Raw genomic sequence first — 16592 nt, 5'->3', positions numbered from 1 at the left:
CGGGTCGTGACAAAATCAGCCAAAAACACAACTGGTTGGTGGTCCAGAAATCAGGAATATGCTCCCCAAATCATTTTCCAAAACCATGATGCAATAATTAACTGAGATAATCGTGACAAATATATATATTCAAAGTTGTTATGTTTTAAACAACAATCATTTAAAAAAAAACAATCAGTTGAAAACATGCACTCATACAATGAATATAAGAAAATAAGTATCACAACCGCGATAACTTTCGGACTAGCGGACTATCTGTTCAAACGTTTTGGTTATTAGTTCAATCCGTGAGACGCCAGCGCCAAATAAGAATGCTACAAATATGATTAAGCAAAGCGATGAAGAATAGTAGGAAAAAACGAAAAGAATTCTTACCGAGACGATAACTAAAGTCAACGAAAATGTTTCAGAAAGAGATGTCATTATTAGGTACAGGCCCTATGGGAGAACGGAAGGTGCATAATTACATGTTGATTGTTCGTTAAAATGATCACATGTGAAGCAAATCTATATTTGTTGATTTATCCCTGTGGTTGGAGCGCCCCGATAATGATTTCTCTTTCTTAAAATAATTTTTTCCTCTATCCTCTGATTTTTTTTTGTGTTATCTGTGACAACTGCCACATTTCTATAACAAACTTGCTCTAAACCTATCGGATGTAGGGATTTCATTAGCTTATAAGAAATAATTATTACAACTTGTCACTGATAACAACTTTAAGGAAAATTGTCACTAATAACAAGTTTTATGAAACCTGACCCTAGACTGTTTTAACTTGCCTCCCGCAAGAAGCAATATGTATGACCTGCTTTCCTTTTCCCGCACATCTGTGACTGTGAGAGTAGGCGTCAACTCATCGTTAATGTTGTCAGCTTTTACTGTAAACTTTCAGCCTGTCCAGTTTTAAAACAATGTTTCTCGACAAACATTCCATTTTGATGTAATAAGCACGTAGTCAAAATATCAAGAATACATTTCGCACCAATATTTTAAACAATTGGTGGGAAGTGAGGTGAAACATTATATCAATGTCAGTTCCCTCACAGGTGCTGTAGACCTTGACGAAGCTGCTAGATGGAAGGTTAAAACTATTGTCACCAAGGTGCAATTGTCATATTTTCCTCATTAACTAGAATTGGATTGGTAGACGTGAGTTGTTTTTTTTTTCAGTAGCTTCATGTGATATACTTACAGACTTCTGGTGATGCATTCAGGAGTCATGTTCACTTTCTCTACTAGAGCTGAAATCTTAGTTTCTTCTTCCTCTGAGACATGTGATTCTATGTTACTCTTGTGGACATAAGCATTCACGCAGAGAAAGGAATGATAAAAAAAAAAACAGTTTACAGTATATGATTTATATCAGGACAATAGTGCCTACATTTTTGTCATTGCACACCAGGCTTTCTGTGCGGTGTAATACTTTCACACTGGTTGATTTCTTCTAGTTTTTGATGGTCGTTCTCAATAAAGGACTTCGATGAGGTTTCTCCCACTGTAATGCAAATGAACAGCAGTTGATAGAAGACTTGACTTGAGGAGAGGAAAATTATATCACTGTCCGTTCCCTCACAGGTGCTGTAAACCTGGACTAAAGCTGCTAGATGGCAGGTCAACACCCCGGTGGACAAAAGGTGCACATCCATCGCAGATGAAAGACATTTTCACATTTTCCCTAACTGTTCAAATTTAATTGTTAGAGGTGATTTTTCTAGTAACTTCGTGTGATATACTCACACACCACAGGTGATGCGATCAAACGTCATTTTGAGTGTCTCTTACTGAAATTTGTATTTCCTCTTCTTCTGAGACATGTGATTCTTTTTTACTTTTGCGGACATATTTTTTCTTGACAATAAGCACTAACACAGAGAAAGAAACAATGAAGAAAACAGTGTATATGATTGATATCACGATATTTGTGACTACACATTTTTTGTCATTGCTCACCAAGCTTTCTGTATGGTCTGATATTGGCTCACTGGTTGTAGGCTGCTGTGAAGTTAATTCTTCTCTCTTCTGATGGTCGTTTTCATCAAAAGACTTCCACGGAGCTTTTGCAGGATATGTGAAATCCAGGCAAACCTCAGGAGGTTTCTCACACTGTGGTGCATAAGAACAGCAGTTGATAGAAGACTTGACGTCCATCCAGAAGGTAGCTTGAATGTGATCCACGGAGTATTGAGGCCGACTGAACAATGGCGCTTTTCTGCAATTTTGGAAGCAGGCGATAGATCCTAGGGGATTCGTATCCATTCCCAGAGAAGCAAAACAGTGTACCTCCAACCAGTCTGGAGAATACGATGATGACACGTTCTCACATTCAACTGTTCCAGGTGGAGTGATTACATCGATGTATACATCTATGACCTCTTGATACCATTTACCATCCCTGTCTCCTGCTAGAAATAATACATAGACCCCTTTGTCTTCCTTCTGCACATCTTCGACAGTTAGGGTAACCGTCAGCTCGTTGATTGCGTTGTTTGCTTTTAGGGCTACTGTAAACCTTTCTGCCTGTCCAGTTTTCAAGCATTTGCTCTCAATAAACACTCCATTTCGAAAGAATAAGCATTCAAGCTGCCCAGAATACACTGCGTACTCAATTTCGGATTTGTTTCGAAGCGAAGAACGGAAAGTTATATCATTTTTCGTTCCTTCACAGATGCTGTAGACCTGGACTGAAGTTGCTAGGTGACAGGTCAAAGTCATGGTCGCCAAAAGGTGTACAACCATTCTCTTGACGAAGTACATCGTTATAGTTTTCCTCAATGGTTAAAATTGGACAGCTAGACGTGCGTGTTGTTGTTTTTTATTAATCAAATAGCGTTGTTAAATATACTTATACGGAAAACAAATGATGCAATCACTGATCGAAGCGAATACAAAGATTCAACATGGACACTAACTGGAATGTAAAGGTGTTTGTCACGTAATCACAGGGTGGGGTCAAGTCACTGATCTCTGTTCTCTTTGTGGATTCGTGGCCAAGCCTATGAATTGACTGAAGCCCAGAAGTTTACAGACAAAAGAACGTGGATGAGAATGGAAGGGGTCGCAGAAGGGAGCAACAATCGCTGTCAACGTCAATTTATCCAGTTCAAAGTCAGTCCCGCAAGGGTTCCATCGGAATAATGGCCACGTCCCGATCGCTTTGTGCACTATACAAAGGAATACATATAGGTGTCATCACTTTGGGCCCCCGACTTTTTTCAACCCGGAAGTACGTAAGTGGCACTAAAATTGGAGGAGAGAAAAATGAGCTGAGGACCTTTTTTTTATTATTGCTTGTTAGCTCATGAAACCCGGAAAACACTGCGCCGGCCCTGGCGTGTGTGTGTGTGTGTGTGTGTGTGTGTGTGTGTTTTTCGCAGTCCTCTAAGACGACAGGGGTTGCAAAATGAAAATGATTGGAATAATAATGATAACAAGGAAATTGAATATCATTTGGACGTTGTATTGTAAACAACGGATTCTGATCTCCCCGTCACACTAAAGACTCTTAAGGTGACAATTGCCTCAGAAGAGCAAAATGCTTATCTGGCAGTCGTTCGTCTATGTGTCTATCAGGACCGCTGAATTTGTGTCCATGGAAACACACGGATCTTCAAACTGGGTGTATCAGAGCGAAGTTTTCGTATACTTTTCCAGAAGGAGTGGAGACAGAGGGGGAATAAGAAAATGTGTCATTTATTGTCTGTTCTGTCAGAGGTAACCTTTAGATAAGGTAGAGCCTACTCACCTCAACAAACGTTTATAACCAGAGTTAGATAATGTTTGTATTAATTAATTCGGGAAAATATCGTACGTTCTGGAAAATTATCTTCGTGGATAGAAATTTTTATAGGAAAACCTGTGGCGGATCCTGTGGCGGATCTAGAGGGGGGGGGGGGGGGGCTCTTAGTGGTTCAACCACCCCCTCCCCTCCCAGGTTTGCGCTTCCATGGTGAAAATGTGATGTGCATTAAAAAGCAAAAACAAAAGAAACCAAAGAACCCCCAAACAAACAAACAAACAAACAAACAAATAAATAAACAACATTTTATGTGTCCAGACCCACTCAGTATGTTCCAAGCACTTTGTATCGGGCTCAGCATAACGTTGGCAAAGTTGGGATATTTGTGTGAAGACCTCTTTTTTTTCTACTTCTTCTTCTTCTCAGCCGATTTGGAATGGATGTGGGAACAAACAAAGTGAAGGTCTTTGTTTTGTCTTGTTCTTTCTTTTTTTTTCTCTCTCTCTCACTTTGCTTGCCAGACGGTTCAAGTGGGTGGCGAAAAATTTTCATTGGGTCATCCCCCCTCCATTGTAGTAGCAAAAAACTAGAACTGCCCCAGAAAACTGTCACTTCTATTCTGTACTCGATGTTATTTAGTTTATATGCAGTTACATGCCATGGGAGGGTTCTGGTAAGCATATTATGAGTTGCGTGTGTGGTGTAATGCTACAAAATAACGTAATGATTTATAACAAACTACTTTATAGCTATACTACTACTGTCCGCGTCTCATTAGACAATGACCAACTTTTTGTTTCAGAACAATGCACTGTACTTTCTTCAAATGGTGCCCTATCATGCTGTACCACCTAAGAATACTTTTGATACATTTTGGAAAAAAAAAAGTGTCAGCAAAATGTCCCCCCCCCCCTCTCCATCCTGAAAACGATCCCCATAAAACAGCCCCTTCACTTTAAAAAGTAGGACCTCCACTGCATGCAGGAAACTAACAATAACAATTTTTAATTTCCGTTGATGACCAGTTTGATCGTTTGTGCATTAAGCTACGTCACAAAGGTTCATACGAACGATGCGTTCGTACGAATGTCATCGTTCGTACGAATTCTGGAGTTCAGAAAGATTCGTAGATGGGGCACAGATTCTTATACGGCCTTCTTACGAATTTCGTACGAACGCTGTTTAATTCGCAAGAACAACTTAAGACCTTTTAGAGAAACGAAATGATTTATGGCCCTAGAATTCGTACGTTTTTTGTAAGAATGCCTTGAGTTATTCTTTCGTCAGTCTTACGGCCATCTTAAGATTTCTTTTTGTCGTAAGATGGTCGTACGTGCAACTCACGGCACTTTCAAGTCATTTGTAAGAAGATTTAGGATTTTTTCGTATATTTTGTCTGGTTTTTAAAAAGACGCTGCCGTGTCCTGTCGAAAATTCTGTAACAGTTGAAAGTTTTATACTTCAAGATGGCAGTAGTGCCAAGGAGACTACAACTGCAGTTGCATCTACAAGTATACTATAGAGGAGGAGGAGGAGGAGGTTGTTGCTCCAACTCTCCCCCTCTCGCGCTCCTTCCTCCTCATTTCCCTCTTTTCTTTTCATCCCCTTCCTTCTTTTCCATTAGTTGATTGCATTCCCTTTTGAAATGCTTTCTGGTCGAACACCTAGACCAAAGCGAAGATTTGAACTCCGTACGTTTGGCTTTATACCCCCAAAACTCAACAGTTGCACAAATATTGTGTACCTACGCCTTACGAGTCCCTTACGAAAGCCTTACAAACTCGAAGAGTTGTTTGTAAGAACGCCGTACGAATCTCCGTTCGTAAGGCATTCATACGAAAGAGGTAAGAGCCCTCTATGAACGACTTAAGGAGTTCTTACAATCATCGTACGAACTTAAGGCTTTTAGAATTGTCTCTCGACCCTGCAAAATCTTGCGTAGTTCTTACGATGTTCGCACGACGTTCGTACATCCGCCTTGCGAAGAGAGGGTTTCGTACGAAGTTAAAAAAAAAAATAAATAAAATCTTGGACAAGACCATCGACCAGGCTACGAACTTACGAACGGTCTACGAACGGTCTACGAACGCTGGTTTCGTACGGCCTTCCTAAGAAGATCTTACGAAATTGTCAAAAAATCGTTCGTACGGCGTTCGTAGCAGTTCGTAAAAGCACTTGTGACCGAGTCTTCATTAGTTAATCACACAATGACCCTTACATTGAACTTCTACCAATTCTCGCTATCGCCAATGACGTAAAAAGTACCTGGATGTGGCTTTTTCGTCAAGATTTTGTGCACTTGGTAGCAAGGGCACTTCCGGCGCGGAGCATAATTTGCACAACGCTAGCGTGCGCGTACGTGTACGTGTACCTTACCTATAGCGCCGCGCCGACCACGGATACTAGTACAGTAGGCGGCTGTACCGCCCGAGCCAGCCAGTGGCCAGGTCTGTCATACTCGTACACTGTAGTCGAGTCCCCGCCGGCGGCCGGCCTTGCATTAGCATGCACCACTGCACGCAGCGCATAAGCTAACACATACCGGTACAGCGTACTGCTTGATCATGCGATCGATGTGCACATCACAGATCAGTCATCTCTGTATACGCTGAAAATAATATGCCGGAAAATATTCACCCACCTGGATATCGTCATAGAATACCCATCTTTTTTTTTTTTATTTTGTTCTCTGTCGAAATGTCGCGAACACAATCGGGAACGAACAGTGATCTCGAACGTATCCTGTCTCCGAAGCAACTTCTTCCAAGTAAGTACAGTACGTACAATGTACGTAGGCACTAGGCCTACTACCTAGTGCTGCTACCACTACTAGTAAGTCGCGCGTGCACGTACTGCGCTGTGGAGTCACCCGCAAACTTCACCCACGCGGCCACGTCACGTCTCGCATGCCAGTAAAACCGAGGGGCCAAAAGCTAAAAACAGAGGTCGAGTTGCACTCTCTCTACAAACTAAGAAGACCATGCTTATTTTCAATTTTTTATTGTAACAAACAACATTCCACTGGTCTACCTCAAAAAAAATTTTTGCGAAAGCCTCCAAGTCCAAGATGGCGTCCAAGATGGCCGCCATATTTACTGAATTTGTTATTTGAAAGAATTTGAAAGAATTTGATTGAAACATCAAATTTCAACAAATTTGATGTCATGTGAAAGAGAATAAAATTTTCTACAAGTTGATACCATTTTTGTAGGTTATTGTGATAACTGGATTGAGATTTTAAGGAAAAAACACTCATTTTTTAATATTTTTCTGAAAAAAGGAAAATCATGAAAATGCTTGATTAAGCATAAATCAAATAAAGACTGAAGGATTATCTTGAAACGTTTCAAGAATTTTGTTTGACATATATCTAATATTTGAAGAAAATTAGGGGTCAGTACCGTTTTCGGTTCCGGAGTTATAATGTCTCAAACTTGAAAACTCACTATGTAAAAATGGCCACTTTAGTTGTGACCAACACTTTGTTGTTCGTAAAAAAGTCTGCGCGCGCCAATGCTACTACACGCACCACTGCCACTGGCGCTTGCAGCAGTGCAAGTGGTGCGTGTAGTATTCTTGGCAAATGCGGACTTTTTTTTTTGACAGACAAGGGTTTGTGCCTGCAAACTAACTTTTCATACCAAGTGGTAGCTCAGGTGATACTGATCGCTATTATTTCAAAGTAGATTGTTCTGAAGCAGATGAGATGAAGCAAAAAAAAAAAAAATCAAATAGAGGTAGAAGCTTGAAACTTAGCACCAATCTTGTTATAGATAGTTTAAGACAGAATTTAGATCAACCGCTCCAAAAAAAAAAAAAAAATCAAGATGACAGTCATCAAAGTTGAAAAAGTGTATTGCGCCAAATTAAATGTATTATTTCGTTTTTTATACAAATTTGTCTGTTGTGCTATCTTAAACCGTCTTAAGTTTTTATGGACACATTTTTTAAACCAGTGATATTCTACTCTCCGAAAAAGAAAAAACAAACAAATCGAGTGGAAGTTTTTACTTTTGATGTGAGGAGTGAATTTAGAGTGCAATTGGAGTGACTTTTGAGTGAAAATGTTCATTTCCACTCACTTTAGAGTGACCTTTGGCAGAGCTCCACACTAACTTTTATATTTGGTGGCCCAAAGGCAAATATCCGACCTTTTTTGATGGCCCGATCAGGCCACCAAACTCTTCATTTCTGACATTTTGGTGGCCCCACGTGCGTTTTTTGTGGCCACGGGCCACCGGACCACCGTTAGTGTCGAGCCCTGCCTTAGGGATCACTCGTCACTCTTCGAGTGATCCCCGAGGTCACTCTAAAATGAATGAAAATGAACATTTTCACTCTCAAGTGATCCTGATATCTAATATAGGAAAGCATCTACCAATGGCATAAGTTCAGATCAATTGTGACACTATAACCCACATGAAATCAGCCTAAAAACAATGTAAGAAAAGTCTGATAACGGAAAATACAGTTTCAGCATGCTTATTTGTAAATGTGAATATACAGCACGAATAATCAATTTGGACAATTTTATTCGAACAATATACTGAAAAGTAATTTCGCACAACACATTTAAGAGCAAAGTTGAGAAATTGCCGCCATGTTGGATTTTTTTTTTTTTTTTGGGGGGGGGGGGGGTTCGGATCAGAAGGGCTTTCAAGGACATCTACGGATCAGACATTATTACACAAAAACCATCATCATTCACGTTTCTACAACAGCAGAGTAACATACAAGTAAAAAAGCATATCTTTGATACAAAAGCATTTCTTTTTTATCAAAGATTGGGCCTTACCCAAACACTGGAATTAGCTCCACCCCCCCCCCCCCCAAAAAAAAAAGACCCTCAATATCGTTTACACTAGTACAATATCGTTCGGATGTATAGAAACATGTAATAGACAGCAGTATAAGAAGATTGAAAAAAAAAACATATCAAATTATAAGTTATAAGTTGAGATTTAACTTTGACGCAACACACTAAAGGTATTGTTTACCATTGGGAGAGATATCACATTCGATTTATATGTGCAGGTTAGTTGTATTACAAAACATTCTACCAAGTAAAAAAAAATATGATAAAGCTTAAAACATACGGAGATATCACCATTTCTTTTCAAGAAACCATAACCATCATAACTGTTGACATAAAAAAAAAACATTCTTATCAGATCTATTTAGTATATCTAACAATATTTAGCATTAATTATACTGATTTAAGTTTGTACATTAATCCCTAACTCACAGTTTAGAACTAGTCTGAGGAATTAAGTAAAGCTGGGTTTTTGTTTTACGTGCACAATGGTAAATAATGCCTTGAACGACAACCTCGATTAATTACCGCCATCTTGAATTTCGTGTGGATACTATTTTTATCGCTAAATATTACACATTGGCAAAATTTGTGCCAAATTTTAAGCTCCTATCTCTTTTTGGAAAATACTTTCTGTTCAATCTTATCTGCCTCAGAACAATCTACTATGATGAAATGCTATAGACTAGCGACCAGCGTCACCTACCACTTGGCAAGAAAAGTTAGTTTGCAGGTACTTGCAAGTCACTAGACCATTACAGTATTACATGTGACCATGTAAACACATCGCAAGCAAAATTTATAATGCATAAATATAATTTTCAAGTTTTAGATGTTAACTTGTCAACAGTGTATGATATTGCCTGTAATTCCAGAAATATGAATTATGTCTCAATCTCAGTAAATCTCAATCTCAATCGCAGGTTTCAAAATAATTCTTCAGTTCTTCTTTGATAAATACTAAATCATGCATTTTCACATTTCTTCCTTTTTTCAAAACAATATAAAAATATGGATCCCCCCAAAAAAGAGAAGCAAACAACCCCTCCCCCAAATTTATCACAATACACAGCTAAAGTGGTATCAACAGTTACTTTTAGAAAGTTTTACTCTCCTTCATATGATATGACATCAAATTTGTTGCAATCCAATGTCTCTATCAAATTTTATGTTTGAAATGTTAAGTTCAATAAAATGGCGGCCCTGTTGGACCGCATCTGTACTTTGCAACAAATCTACTGAGGTGTACTTACGGAACATTGCTTAGTATGCTTGATATTATGTATGGTCTTGTTTATAGAGAGAGTGGAACTCGAAAAGTAAGCACGATCTTGGATTTGACCCTCTGTGACGTCTTTGGGAACAGATGCGTGTAAATAACATATTATGTAAAATGGGATTTCAAGTTTGAGACATTATAACTCCTGAACCAAATACAATAATGACCTCTAATTTTCTCCAAATATTGATTATATGGGAAAGATGTTAATTTCTGCATGGTTTTCAAAAACATTTCTAATTTTATTTTTTAAAACTTTTTAGAGAAATATTCAAGGTGCATTCTGAAAAATGTCTCCATAAAAACCTAAGATGGTTTGAAATGGCATTAAAATGTTCAGAATATATAAAAACCATATAAATAGACAGCAAAACAGACAGAATTGTATCAAAATCGAAATGATACATTTACTTTGGCGCAATACACTATGTCAGCTTTGATGGCCTGCAATCTTGAATTTTTGGAGTGATTGATCCAAATTTTGTTTTAAACTTTCTATAGCAAGGTTGTTTCAAGCTTCTACCTCTATTTGAAAGATATTTTTTGCTTCATCTCATCTGCTTCAGAACAATCTACTTTGAAATAATAGCAATCAGCGTCACCTGAGCTACCACTTGGTATGAAAAGTTAGTTTGCAGGCACAAACCCTTGTTTGTCAAAGAAAAAGTCTGCATTTGCCAAGACTACTACACGCACCACGGGCACTGCTAAAAGCGCCAGTGGCAGTGGTGCGTGTAGTAGTCTTGGCGCGCGCAGGCGTTTTATACGACCAACAAGGTCTTGTCACAACTAAAGTGGCCATTTTTACATAGTGAGTTTTCAAGTTTGAGACATTATAACTCCGGAACCGAAAACGGTACTGACCCCTAATTTTCTTCAAATATTAAATATATGTCAAACAAAATTCTTGAAACGTTTCAAGATAATCCTTCAGTCTTTCTTTGATTTATGCTTAATCAAGCATTTTTATGATTTTCCTTTTTTCAGAAAAATATTAAAAAATGAGTGTTTTTTCCTTAAAATCTCAATCCAGTTATCACAATAACCCACAAAAATGGTATCAACTTGTAAAAAATTTTATTCTCTTTCACATGACATCAAATTTGTTGAAATCTGATGTTTCAATCAAATTTTATCTTTCAAATAACAAATTCAGTAAATATGGCGGCCATCTTGGACGCCATCTTGGATTTGGAGGCTTTCGCAACAAATTTTTTGAGGTAGACCAGTGGAATGTTGTTTGTTACAATAAAAACTTGAAAATAAGCATGGTCTACTTAGTTTGTAGAGAGAGTGCAACTCACTCGTTAAGTAAGCGACTTTTTGGGGTTTGGCCCTTCGGTTAGTAAGGGTCCTATTTCTGTAGATTTGTTTTCATTTATTGTCGTGCGAACAGCACATGGCAGCTTCGCAGCAACAACCAATAGTCGTATTAACAGCAATTTCTTAAGAATGGAGAAATGTCAAATCATATTAAAGCTGTAATTCAAGTCGAGAAAACAGGAAGTACACGTAGAATACGGTCGGTTGTGTGTGTATCTAAACTGCGACCAGCAGCCCCATACGCTTAGCGTAATGGGGCTTCGCATTGTAGCATTCAGGATCATGACAGATTTATTATCTCGGGTAAATATCAACTTAAAATCCAAACATTTTTTCAATTTGAAGACTTACCAGTTAAGTTGAAGTATTGAAAACAGGCTTCGGGCAACGTTTGGTTCTGCCAGTAGTCCCTTTCTGTTCGAATTGATGACTGAATGTGACTCGGTCGAGAGGACCTTGGGAGAGCTACATACACTGAATACTACGGCCAGCGCATGCGCACACAAACATCTTATCCGTTCATGGATTTGAGATTTGTGCGCATGTGATGTGCATGCGCTGGCCGTAGTATTCAGTGTATGTAGCTCTCCCAAGGTCCTCTCGACCGAGTCACATTCAGTCATCAATTCGAACAAAAAGGGACTATTGGCAGAACCAAACGTTGCCCGAAGCCTGTTTTCAATACTTCAACTTAATTGGTAAGTCTTCAAATTTAAGAAATTTTTGGATTTTAAGTTGATATTTACCCGCGATACTAAATCTGTCATGATCCTGAATGCTACAATGCGAAGCCCCATTACGCTATGCATATGGGGCTGCTGGTCGCAGTTAATTGCATGATTACTCGGACATGAGAGAACTTTGGGGCGAGTAAATCTCACAGTGTTAGTTATATGAAAGGTACTTTAAAGGGCGTGTACAGTTCTGGTGGAGGTGAGGATTTAGCTTTTAACGTTTTGCGAGATATTCAGAAACCACTCTATGAGATGCCAAAGAGTATGCGATTCTAAGGGGTATCAAAAGTTTATTTGAGGAAAATCGGTTTTGAAATGGCTGAGATATCCAAAAACAACGTGAAACAAAGAGATCCTAATAAAGTTGTGGCATGTCGCCTTTTATTATTATCACTTTTTTGGATATCTCAGCCATTTGGAAACCAATTTTGATCAAATAAACGTTGAATCCTTATTAAAATTACATGCTCTTTCATATTTCATAAGAGGTTTCTCATTATCTTACTTAAGAATGTTCAAAACATGAATCCCCACCTCAACCAGTACTGTACAGTCCCTTTAACCTGAAACACAAACTAAGACAAGGAAATTCAGGGAAACTTTTGAGGTACCAAAACTTTATGTTATCTTTGATATACAGTACTTACAGTCCGCAAATAATGCAATTATTGATCGAAGCGAAATAAAGGTTCAATAACAGGGATCACTGACTGGAGGACGTGAAGAATGTGTAGGTAATTGTCACGTGACCACAGGGTGTGGTGCTGTCATTAATGTCTATTCTTTGCCTGGATTGGTGACCAATTGTTACTGACTGAAGTCCAAAAGGTTTACGGCCAAAAAGAGTGCGAATGACATTGGAGGCGGTCGTGGAAAGGAGCTGCCATTGCTGTCATAGACGCTTGTCTTGCCTGACGTTATGCAGCCATTGAACGATAGATGGCAGCACAAAATTATTTACTCTCCATTTACTCCTATAGACCGATTCAAGTGACTGTTCATGGAAGTGCGCCCTCTTAAGGCGACGCCATAACTGGGGGCCAAACAGGCTGGGTCGGCAAGCGCCCTGCGTGCGTAGCAAGGGTGCCAGCGGCAGCCAGTGCTTTTACCACCCGGCGCCAGCCGGCCAGCTAGCTATCTCTGGCGCTGGCAGCGATCGACGCATCTGGCTTTGTGACAACAAGAGTCTACTTTTTTTTTCGCTAGCTAATTAAAAAAAAAATAAATTAAACAACTTATACCGACTATGAGCGAATGGGTAGATAACATACGGCTGTAGCCAAAACTTGAATTTCAAGGTAAATATCGGCACGATCCGTGAATGTTTGTAGACTATTTCTTTGGCGATGACTTGGGTACTCGCGTGTAAGCCCCGTAGATTCACATTTGTGGAAGAGAATAAAAACCGCTGGGGAGAATTATTGCTAGGCGCAGGCAGACGTCTTGCTAATAAGCCTAGGCTGTTGACAAGTTAACTGATATAATTAAATACAAATAATGAATAAGAATCTTGAGCTAGATATGGCGCAATAAATTGCAAGCTATCAGTTAACTTAACCTAATTTTAGGGCAGGCTAGGCTTTACTCGGGAGTGTCGGGCCAGCAGGGTACAATCTGTCTAACGTTAGATCTTGTCTAGAAATCTAGGCAAGAGTCCAGACTAGATCTAGACCTATATTGACTTCTAGAACCCTACACGACGGTTGTCGATAACTTCAGGCAAGCCTAATTGAGCAAACCAAACGGAATATAAATCTATTTTATAGGCGTTTCTGATAGGCCGTATATGCCTAAACTTACGAAACGACTACGTCGCCTGATGTCTACAACCAAAACTTCTACTGTTTTAGGTCTAAGTAACCTTGCATAACATCACGCTAACGCCTAATATAATCTACAAAAGTGATTTTTAAATCATACTTTCTTAGTATGATTATGAAACGGATGTTTGCCACCATCCATGGTTTAATATTTATAAGTATCACTTTATCAAAAGTCAAATTCAGAGTTCCAGGCCAAAATTGAATAGGCCTATGGTTAATTCAGTGCTGAACATTGAAGAAGTGCAAACAATATAAGAATTTAACGCATCTTGAAACATTTATTTAGCTGTAGTGTAGGCTGTAAAATGTTTGTCATAATAATAAAGTCTAGCCAGGAAGCGTATTCTAACTTTGGCAAGTAGGACACCAAGGATTTGTTAAAAAAATAAATAAATAAATAAAAAATCAGTGAATATCAAATTCTTTGATCTTTGATCTAAACTTGTCTTCTAAGATGAACAACATATTTTACGAATATGCAGTGATAACCTAATTAAATAGAGAATCTAGTAGACATCGTTTGTTTCGAAATCTGTGCATTTTTATACCGTTGTATTTCACTTAATTGTCTTTAATTTTGCCTTAATTTATCATGCGTCAGTGGTGTCTGAATTTCACACACTGCCGTGCAGTTTCCACTTCCATTTTTCTGTTATTTGTGTACCCAACAACTGCACGATGTGTTTTCCTGATCCTTCCTTTGAAGCTTTCAAAGTAGATCAATATGTCTGAATCACTCAATTTGTCCTAAAGAAGGTCATTAAAAGCCGCTAAATGACTTCTACACAGTGAGTAAACAATCACAATATTAGCGCGGCGCCGGCGGTCGCCGGCCGCGGCGCAGCGGCCAGGCCCGGCTAACTATGCGCGATGGGTACGCTAGGCTGCTAGCTGCAAGTGCAACTCGCTGGGTAGCTAGCTCGCGGAAGCCCCCGTTGGCCCCCAGTTATGGCGACCGTTATAGCGCCGCTAGCGGCGGTAGGTGAATAGGTCATCGAAATTGAATCGGTCTATACTCATACGTCAACCTATCAGTCAGTCCGCAGCGCGAGCGAAAACGCACGTATTTATTCAAGTCGTATGCACGGCTGAGCGGTGCTTGCATACGTCATGAGCAGATACATGGTCATGAATAAATCCGTGTAGAACGAGTATTTCTTGTCAGTTTTCGACACTTTTGATATCAACTGAAAGAGAAAATATTAGCAAATATGCTCGTGATCAAAATAAAATGGAAAAGAAGAATATAGAATATCAAAATCTCTCTCGAATTCGGTATTGTATTAAAAAATATTCCTTCACGTTTGACGTCAAAAAAACTAACCTGAAATCTTTCATGCCCCTCTAAAATATGGTGAAGACTATGTCCGCTAAAGTATATAGAATCACAATGAGGGCAAGTTTTCTCATCTTCATTTCAATACGGGTCAGGAACTAGCAAAATTCAGAGACATGTCTAGCGTCGAGTTTAAAAAGATTATCCTCGCGTTCGCACCGGAATTCCGGGTCTGTGATTGGTCGAAATCTGTCGCAAGACGCGGCGTGTCGCATTGCGTAGCATCCATTGGCTGCTGACTCAATGCTGTGAGTTCAAAAACTATGAATCAGATAAAAGTGTCATTGATATGAGTAATAGCTGAATAGTGTACAATTGAGTTGGAGGTAATTTGAAAATGAAAGCCTATATTAGTTTCATGAAATCCATGATTTTTTTTAAATGTTAGGTTCCAGATTGTGATCGAATTTTCACTCTCTATACAAAACTTGAACTTTACACAGGAACCAATGATGTGTATGTGAGTGTGCACTTACAATGAGCCTGAACAATGGACCTGGCTACCACCTGTCCCGAGCTCTGCTGCAAGGCGCATGAATGCTTTATCAATTATTCATGTGGATTGCCCTGAGCACTGCTAGTCTGAATTCTTGACACAGGGTGAAATGCATGCACATGAAAGAAGTAAGCACATGTTTCCATGTGCTTGCACACACCACATTTCAGAATGAACAAAGACTAGCTGCGATATAGTGGAATTCCTCATGAAGCATTCCTATCCTGGTCATTGTCCACGACCATTGTCTGGGTATCAACAACACACTCCACGCGTGTTCATTCACTACCCCACTTCCGGTAAGAAAACATAATTTGCCTTGTTTTCAACAGGAAAAATCACAACCTTAAAAATGGTGCCCCTCTTCGTTTTTTAATTGATCATACTCGCTCAAGTTTCACGATTGTGAAATCGAAGAAATTACGGAGATCTATTTTCAATACCAGTCAGGAACTAGCAAAACATCAAACTATGATCTAAAAGCTTCTTGAACACTGGCAAAATAATCGTTTACTTTGATGCTAAAATGGACTAGTATATTGAGATCAAAAATAGGAAAATTAGGTATCAAATTAATGAGCATAATCAGCTCTATAACGTATACCCAACCATCCTGGGTCAAACAATGCACTGCAAAAGCTATGAAAGCTGTTGTTGCGACGTCTGCAAAAACTCTCGCAAAGTATCGCGAAATCTCGTCAGTCTCAAGGGCGCAAACTGCGCAAACGTGATTCTGAATAAAATTGTCGTTCGTACCTCATTATCACACGCGCTGCGGACTGACTGCTATCCAGTTCAAAGTAGAGATTATTGGTGAAGTTCAAACAGTGTGGCCGATAACCTACCCACCTTTTATATGCCGCCATACGAGTATCTGATTGGCCACTGCAAGAAAGTGGCGCGTGTCAAACGATTGTTTACCCCACCTCTAGTCTCTTCATTGTGTCGCCTGCTGCCACATAATAATTTGGACGTTGTATTATCAGACAGCTGATTCTGAGCTCGCAGTCACACATTAAGACTCCGTCGAACTGTCCGTTAGCATTTTTCT

Source organism: Diadema antillarum, unplaced genomic scaffold (genome assembly GCF_040938485.1).
Source record: "Diadema antillarum isolate AM-2024a unplaced genomic scaffold, OU_Dant_1.0 seq00001903_RagTag, whole genome shotgun sequence".
In the NCBI taxonomy this organism is placed as follows: domain Eukaryota; kingdom Metazoa; phylum Echinodermata; class Echinoidea; order Diadematoida; family Diadematidae; genus Diadema; species Diadema antillarum.
This window is presented reverse-complemented; position numbering follows the sequence as displayed.